The sequence below is a fragment of the Mustela lutreola genome, chromosome X (genome assembly GCF_030435805.1).
Source record: "Mustela lutreola isolate mMusLut2 chromosome X, mMusLut2.pri, whole genome shotgun sequence".
NCBI classification, from domain to species: domain Eukaryota; kingdom Metazoa; phylum Chordata; class Mammalia; order Carnivora; family Mustelidae; genus Mustela; species Mustela lutreola.
Genome location: NC_081308.1, coordinates 53,708,900 through 53,718,647, shown reverse-complemented (window position 1 = coordinate 53,718,647; position 9,748 = coordinate 53,708,900). Strand labels below are relative to the sequence as shown.

Here is a 9,748-nt window from a genome sequence, read left to right as displayed (position 1 = left end):
GATTTATTCCAGGGCTGCAAGGTTGGTTCAACATCCGCAAATCAGTCAATGTGATACAACACATCAATAAAAGAAAGAACCAGAACCATATGATACTCTCAATAGATGCTGAAAAAGCATTTGACAAAGTACAGCACCCCTTCCTGATCAAAACACTTCAGATTGTAGGGATAGAGGGCATATACCTCAATATCATCAAAGCCATCTAAGAAAAACACACCGCAAATATCATTCTCAATGTGGAGAAAAACTGAAAGCTTTTCCGTTAAGGTCAGGAACACGGCAGGAATGCCCATTATCACCACTGCTATTCAACATAGTACTAGAAGTCCTAGCCTCAGCAATCAGACAAAAGGAAATTAAAGGCATCCAAATCGGCAAAGAAGAAGTCAAACTATCACTCTTCGCAGATGATATGATACTATATGTGGAAAACCCAAAAAACTCCACTCCAAAACTGCTAGAACTCGTACAGGAATTCAGTAAAGTGTCAGGATATAAAATCAATGCATTTCTCTACACCAACAACAAGACAGAAGAAAGAGAAATTAAGGAGTCCATTCCATTTACAATTGCACCCCAAACCATAAGATACCTAGGAATAAACCTAACCAAAGAGGCTAAGAATCTATACTCAGAAAACTATAAAGTACTCATGAAAGAAATCGAGGAAGACACAAAGAAATGGAAAAATGTTCCATGCTCCTGGATTGGAAGAATAAATATTGTGAAAATGTCTATGTTACTGAAAGCAAGTCCTATATAATTCTTACTTTAAGGAACAAGTTCCTTTTATAATTTTTTTATTATTCTACCATTCAAGTATTTCCATTTAAATTAAATTCAATATCATTTAAAAAATAATCAAAAGTGCAGTCAGTATTCAATTCCTGAGCTAAATAATTTTAGAAAGCTTTGTGTTATTGAACCTACAGGGTTTTTCTGTAGTTTTAACTATTTCTTTCTGTGATTTTTCCCATTAGTCACGTAAGTGACTGCAATATAACAGACATTGAGGATAAAGAAGGACTGAATAGAACAATCCTTGGCCTCATGAAGTTGAGAATCTAGCAAGGGAGTCAAACAATTCAACATTCATAGAAAATTTATTGAGTGCCTGGCCTAAGATGAGCACAACAAAACCCCAGACCAGAGGAATCATTTTAATTTTTTATTTTTTTATAAACATATATTTTTATCTTCAGGGATACAGGTCTGTGAATCACCAGGTTTACACACTTCACAGCACTCACCAAAGCACATACCCTCCCCAATGTCCATAATCCCACCCCCTTCTCCCAACCTCCCTCCCCCCAGCCACCCTCAGTTTGTTTTGTGAGATTAAGAGTCACTTATGGTTTGTCTCCCTCCCAATTCCATCTTGTTTCATTGATTCTTCTTCTACCCACTTAAGCCCCCATGTTGCATCACCACTTCCTCATATCAGGGAGATCATATGATAGTTGTCTTTCTCTGCTTGACTTATTTCGCTAAGCATGATATGCTCTAGTTCCATCCATGTTTTCACAAATGGCAAGATTTCATTTCTTTTGATGGCTTCATAGTATTACATTGTGTATATATACCACATCTTCTTGATCAATGTCTATGCTACCTAAAGCAATCTACGCAATGCAATTCCTATCAAAGTACCATCCATCTTTTTCAAAGAAATGGAACAAATAATTCTACAATTTATATGGAACCAGAAAAGACCTCGAATAGCCAAAGGGATATTGAAAAAGAAAGCCAAAGTTGGTGGCATCACAATTCCGGACTTCAAGCTCTATTACACAGCTGTCATCATCAAGACAGCATGGTACTGGCACAAAAACAGACACATAGATCAATGGAACAGAATACAGAGCCCAGAAATAGACCCTCAACTCTATGGTCAACTCATCTTCGACAAAGCAGGAAAGAATGTCCAATGGAAAAAGACAGCCTCTTCAATAAATGGTGCTGGGAAAATTGGACAGCCACATGCAGAAAAATGAAATTGGACCATTTCCTTACACCACACACGAAAAATAGACTCAAAATGGATGAAGGACCTCAATGTGCGAAAGGAATCCATCAAAATCCTTGAGGAGAACACAGGCAGGAACCTCTTCGACCTCAGCTGCAGCAACATCTTCCTAGGAACAATGCCAAAGGCAAGGGAAGCAAGGGCAAAAATGAACTCTTGGGATTTCATCAAGATCAAAAGCTTTTGCACAGCAAAGGAAACTGTTAACAAAATCAAAAGACAACTGACAGAATGGGAGAAGATATTTGCAAATGACATATCAGATAAAGGACTAATGTCCAAAATCTATAAAGAACTTAGCAAACTCAACACCCAAAGAACAAATAATCCAATCAAGAAATGGGCAGAGGACATGAACAGACATTTCTGCAAAGAAGACATCCAGATGTCCAACAGACACATGAAAAAGTGCTCCATATCACTGTGCATCAGGGAAATACAGATCAAAACCACAATGAGGTATCACCTCACACCAGTCAGAATGGCTAAAATCAACAAGTCAGGAAATAACAGATGCTGGCGAGGATGCGGAGAAAGGGGAACCCTCCTACACTGTTGGTGGGAATTCAAGCTGGTGCAGCCACTCTGGAAAACAGCATGGAGGTTCCTCAAAATGGTGAAAATAGAACTGCCCTATGACCCAGCAATAGCACTACTGGGTATTTACCCTAAAGATACAGATGTAGTGATCCAAAGGGGCACGTGCACCCGAATGTTTATAGCAGCAATATCCACAATAGCAAAACTATGGAAAGAACCTAGATGCCCATCAACAGAGGAATCATTTTAATGGGAGAGATAGATAATAGGTAAGCCAACTTCAAAAAAATTGTACTGGTTTTTTCTTTAATAGTGATGCATATTTGAACTAAATAAGCACATTTTAAAAAGAGCAGTGATTGAGAAGAGGTTTTTTAACTGAGTGGTCCAAAAAGGACTCCCTTAAAAATCTGTTTAGAACAGATTTCTGAATAATATCAGCTATGAAGCTGTGTAAAGATCTCAGGGGTGGGTGATTTTTCCAGTCAAAAAACTGTAAAGGCTCCAAAGTCACAATACAGCTATAAGTTTCTCTAATAAAGTAACTTCTGACAAAGGATGAGAAGAAATAACTAACCCAGGTTTGAAAGAAAAGGGACAGACTTTCTATGGAATTAATATTTAATTAAAGCTCTAAAGGACAAAAATACAATAGAGCAAAATCCTGTTGACGCTGATATACCTAAAAAAAGATCATAAACAAGGTGTGGGTAGCAAAGAGTGTGTGGGAATGTTGGTAAGAACAGTGGGGAAGAGTCATCCCTGAACATGTTCTTAAATGAAGCAATTCTTGTGTTGTTTTAAAGGGAAAATTGGAGTTTGCCTAAGTGATTAGAGAAGGATGCCTCAGCTTATAGAAGTTCAAAGCCATAAAGATGTGATAAACTTCTGCAGATATTTTCATGTATATTTGTTGTTGCTTCTAGTAATGGTGATCTAAAAACTCCTACTTAAGACAACTAAAAATCCAGACAAAATAGCTTTTAAAGTTAAAAATATCAGAATGATTATAAAAATAAGTGAGGGATTACTGGGCCAAAATACGAAATACAATGAGAGCCTGGAGATATATGCCCTGAAGCCATTTTATCTATGAGAGCATTTGAAACTGCTAAAACACACTGAGCTGTGTTTTTAATAGACTCTTGATACTAGAAAAACAAAATTCAAAATCCAGCAGCAATCAAGTTTGAGGACTTTGGTACAACCCAAATTTAAGTTGAGATCCCCAAAGCACAAGGAGAAGCAGAAATAAGACTAGAGCCTACCTTGCCTTCTGTGTAAACTGAGAAAGTCAGTCACTGAATTTGGAGTATGATTGTCTTGTAGAGTCTCAGATATAATAGAAAATCCTGCCAAGGAGGACCATACCATTATTATAGCTCTTAATTATCCCTACTCAATAAGAGTTTCAAATATAATGTCTTGAACATAGCAAAATGTAACAAAGCACACAAAGAAAAACCATTAACAAGATTTGATAGACAAAATGGGATTAAGTATGATATTAAAATGATCAATAAAGATTGTAAAATGGCTTGATTACTCTGCTCAAAGAAATGAGAGGGGAAGCAAATTGAACAAAAAACTGACACTAAAAATGATATTGAGAAAGATTTTATAAATGAACCAAATGGATACTCTAGAACTTTAAAGATATGACAGCTAATTTAAGATACCACAGTGGTGCCTGGGTGGTTCGCTTAATTAAACCTCCAATTCTTTTTCCTTTTTTTTTAACACCTTAATTTTATTTTATTTCTTTCATTTTGGCTCAGGTCATGATGTCAGGGTTGTGAAATAGAGCCCAGAGTTGGGCTCTGTGCTGAGTCTGGAGCCTGCTTAAGATTCTTTTCTCTTCTTTTTCTATCCCTCCCTGCGCTCTCGCTCGCTCGCTCTCTCTTGCTTGCTAATAAATAAATAAATATATAAATATATAGATAATAGACAAAGCAAAATAAAAGCAGATTATGGAAATACATATAAAGATTTTGAAATGAAAACAAGTTCAAAATAAAATAGAGAAGACCTACACAGCTAAAAGTTCATTCAGAAAATCTACTATTAAAGAAGTCAGTATGACAAAATGTTAAGATATCAAAAGATTTGAGCATGTACTTTACAGAAAGGGTAATCCAAATGGCCGTTCATATATAAAAACTGCTTATCTTTATTATGAATCTGGAATTAAATTAAATTAAATTAAAATTAAATTAAAACCTAGAATGGCATACTATTACACACTTACCATATTGGGCAACAGTAAAAATGTCTTGCAAGAATGTGAAAGAATGACAGTGCCCATAATAAAAACATTTGAGGTAAGTTGGACAATATTTAGAAAACTTAACAATAAAAATAAAAAAAATTGGTCCATTCCTAGAAATACAACATGGAACTAAATGAATATTTTCACCAGGATATGCAAACAGATGATTATAGTTATTTCATTCATAACGGCAGATCAGTAGTGGTGTATTTGCACAATGTTACATTAAATAAGAGAATATTAACAAACTGGGAGTAGGGGCTAGGTTGTTATCATAAAGAGATCTTCCATGGTGCTGATTATGTTCTATTTCTCAAAATCTTAAATTAAAAAAGTTTTCAAATTTATATCTAGTTAGATAGATAGTTAGATTGATGATAGATAGATATCCCAGAAGCTGCAATGCTAGGCTAAGACCAGGCTTTAAATGGCTTTTCTATACTCTACTAAATACTTTAAACCATTCATTATATCATAGCTCAGTGTTCAAATCTCCATTGGTTTCCTCAGTTTCCTAATATTTCTCTTAAGGCGACCTGATCTAGACTTTTGATCACCTTTGTCTAAATATTTCTATTTTAACAAAGTCCTTTGTAACACTCAGAGACTGAAACTTAGAAAAATACTCTGTTATCTCACTAGAGTGGAAAATATATAGTTACCCATTAACTAATGATATCCATGTCTACATTAGATCCATGACATTTTTAATTCTTGGGAGCTTTTGGTTAAATGAATTTTTTAAGCTTCCTTTAAATGAAGCTTTAAGCCACCACCACATGAATAAAATTGAAGAACTAAATGAAAACAAGCCAAGTATTTACAGAGTAATAGAATGTGCAGTGGAAAGAGTACAATTCTGAAATCATAAAGCCTCAATTAGTGTGATGCATCTTTACTAGCCATGTAATCATAAACCAGTTATCTAAATGTGTTAGACTCAGTTTTTTCACCCATGAGATCATGATAATAATACTTATTATGCAGAGTTGTTGTGTGGCTGTAATGAAGCATGGAGCATGAGAGTCTCATATTCCATGCTAAAATGATAGCTATTTTTATACTTATAATAATTCTAATAATAGTAATTAAATTGTTCAAAATGATAATATTCATTTATATTGAGGCATTGTATTGACTATTCATAGACACATTTACCAAAATAAATTTCATTTTACTTTACCCCCCCCCGAGGATATATATTCCCTAATTCAATATGAATCTCATTATGAATAATAATTATCATGATAAATATGCTGATTTTTCTTCTATTTATTTTTAGGGAAGTATCCTTTACTGTTGAACGTAAAGAAACTTAAGCAAGTCTGTCTTATTCAAAATTTGCATGCTGCTTTCTTATGAAACTAGATTATAGAGTTGTATGAAATAAATTCATGCAGTTAAGACATTTATGTTTGGAAAACTGGGTGGTCAGTTTAGTATTTCAAAAGAAGATTTTAAATTTAAACCTTAAAAATGAGCTCTTTCAGCCTTTTTATAGACCATCCTTCATGCTTCATAAGTATTCCTTCATTGTAAACTAAGCAATAGTTTTTGTCACAGTGTATATAACTAAAATGGATTTTATATTCTATTATTTCAGAGTTAGTTGCAGTTTCTACTTCCTTACTTCCTTTTTTGAAAAATAGATTAATTCTACAAAAAGTTTTTTCCAGCTTTATTGAAAAATAATCGACATATTATAATTTGTAAATTTAAGAAATGATTTCTTATAACATTGCAAACTTAACATTGTGTAAATTTTGTACAATTTGATAAATTGGTATACATCTGTATTGCAATATAATCTACATAAAAATGTTAATACATCTACTATCTCATATAGTTGCCACTGTTTTTATGCATGTATCGTAAGGAATTTTAAGATCTACTCTCTTAGCAACTTTTATGTATATAGTACAGTAGAGATAAACTTCAGAGGTCTTGTGGGTTTTGTTCCATAGCACCTCAATAAAGCGATTATCTCCATAAACTAAGTCAAATTATTATTATTTTTTGGTTTCCCAGTGCGTATAAAAAATAAACACTATACTGTACTGTTCAAAAGCATTATGTCTTTAAAGAAAAACAATGTATATACCTTAAGTAAACTAGTTCTGAGTAGTTAGTGGGTCATAATTACTGATCACAGGTCACCATAACAAATACAATAATAATGAAAAAACTTGAAATATTGCAAGAATTACCAACATGTGACAGAGAGACACAAAATGAACAAATGTTGTTAGAAAAATGGAGGCAGCAGACCTATTTTATACAAGAATCCTATAAACTTTCAACTTGTAAGAATGTGATATATACAAAGTTTAATAAAGGGAAGCACAATAAAAAAGTATGTATATATTATTATCTATGATCATCATGTTGTACATTAGATTCCCAGAACTTTTTCATATTATAGTTGCAAGTTTGTACACTTTGACCACCTTACTCCACCCCAGGTTCACCCCTTGTCAACTCAACTCTAAGTTTCCATTAGTTTGCCTTTTCTTCAGATTCTGTATGTAAGGGATATCATAATACATAAATTAAATATATATATATATATATATATAAAATCTTTGAAATATTTCACTTAGTATAATACCTTCAAGATCCATCCATGCTGTTGTAAATGGCAGTATTTCTTAATTTTTCATGGTTAAGTAGTATTCCATAGTATATATTTACCATTCTTATTTTATTCATTCATCCATTAATGGATACTGAAGTTATTTCCATCTCTTTCTTAGAGTTAATAATTTTATAATGAACATACTAGTGCAGATATGGGGGCGCCTGGGTGGCTCAGTGGGTTAAGCCGCTGCCTTCGGCTCAGGTCATGATCCCAGGGTCCTGGGATCGAGTCCCACATCAGGCTCTCTGCTCAGCAGGGAGCCTGCTTCCTCCTCTCTATCTGCCTGCCTCTCTGCCTACTTGTGATCTCTGTCTGTCAAATAAATAAATATAATCTTTAAAAAAAAAAAGAGTGCAGATACGTCTTCGAATAGTGACTTCGTTTCCTTTAGATATATACCTAGAAGTGGGATTACTGAATCATATGGTAATTTTACTTTTAATAACATGAATAAACTCCATACTGTTTTCCACACAAATTTATATCCCTATCACAGTGCATAAGTTCCCCATTTTCCCCAATATTTACCAAAATTTGTTAGTTTTAATTTTTTGGTAGTATATATTCTAATAGGTAGTAATATCTTGCTGTGTTTTCCAGAGGTAAACAACAACAACATAATGACTTTGCCCTGAGTTTTTACGTTGAGCACTTTTTAATGCTCCTGTTGGTCATTTTTATAACTTTTTTGAAAAAAAGTCTATTGAGATCCTTTTGCTATTTTTTAAATTATATATATTTTTATTTGTATCTGTTGGTTATTAACCTGTTTTCAGATATAAGATTTGTAAGTATTTTCTTCCATTCTGTGGATTGTGTTTTTATTCTCTGTCTCTCTCTCTCTCTTTTTTTTTTTTTGGCAATGCAGAAACTTTAGTTTGATGTAATATCATTTATTTATTTTTGTGTTTTTTGCTTGTGTTTTTGGTCTGGTATCCAAAAAACTATTGGCAAGACCAATGTCAAGGAGAATTTTTCCTATGTTTTCCTTTAGGAAATTTAGTTTCATGCATCACATTTAAGTCTTTAATCTATTTCAAGTTAAGATTTATGAGTGATATAAGGCTCCAGTTTCATACTGTTTTATGTGACTCTTCAGTTTTAAATATCATTTATTGAACAGACTATCTTTACCCATTACATATGTTGGCCCCTGTCAAATATTAGGTGACTGTATGAAAGGATTTATTTCTGGACTCTCAATTCTGTTCTGCTTCTTTATTGGTCTGTTTTTATGCCAGTATACTTTATTGTTTTGAGCATGGGGGCTTTGTAATATAATTTCAAATCAAGAAGTGTAATTTCTCTTCTTCATTCTTTCTCAAAACTGCTTTGATTATTTGTTGTCTTTTATGGTCTCTTATATATTTAGGATTCTTTACTTACTACTGTAAAAAAATAATATTGGATTTTTTAAAAATATTTTTTATTTATTTATTTGACAGAGAGAGATGACAAGCAGGCAGAGAGGCAGGCAGAGAGAGAAGAGGAAGCAGGCTCCCTGCTGAGCAGAGAGCCTGATGCAGGGCTCGATCCCAGGACCCTGGGATCATGACCTGAGCCGAAGGCAGCGGCTCAACCCACTGAGCCACCCAGGTGCCCCTAAATTTGGATTTTTGATAGGAATTGAATTTACAGATGGATTCCGGTAGTATGGACATTTTAACAATGTTAATTCTTACCGTTCATAAATATGGGCTATCTTTCCATTTGTATCTCCTTCAATTTCTTTATCACTGTCATAGTTTATGGGGTACAGATCTTTCATCTTCTTAGTTAAATCTTTTCCTAAGATTTTATTATTTTTGATGCTATTGTGAATTAGATTGTTTTCTTTATTTTTTCAGATAGTTCATCATTAGAGTGTTAAAATGCTCCTGTCTTGTGCTTACTTTGGCAGCACATATACTAAAATTGGAATGATGCAGAGAAGATTAGCGTGATCACTGAACAAGGATGACATGAAAAACTGGGAAGCAATCCATATTAAAAACAAAACAAAACAAAAAAATTCTTGTCTTTTATATATTGATCTTCTATTTGGCAGCTTAACTAAATTTGTTTATTCAAATTTTTTTGTGAAGTTTTTAGGATTTTTTTACATGTAAGTTCATGTTATCCAAAAAAAGAAAATTTTGCTTCTTCCTTTTTTTTGGAGTCTTTTATTTCTTTGTGCTCCTTGCTTCTCTGGCTAGGACATCCAGTACTATGTCAAATGAGAGTAGTGAAAGTGGACACACTTGTCTTGTTTCTGATCTTTAAGGGGAAAACT

The 9,748-nt window shown here is 33.6% G+C and overlaps 1 non-coding gene across 1 annotated transcript; it reads left to right on the top strand.

Annotated features, from left to right (window-relative positions):
- The first annotated feature begins 9,360 nt into the window (after positions 1–9,360).
- LOC131822323 (U6 spliceosomal RNA) lies at positions 9,361–9,467 on the top strand. The gene has a single exon (XR_009350200.1). It is a non-coding gene; the product is annotated as a U6 spliceosomal RNA (small nuclear RNA).
- Positions 9,468–9,748: the final 281 nt, after the last annotated feature.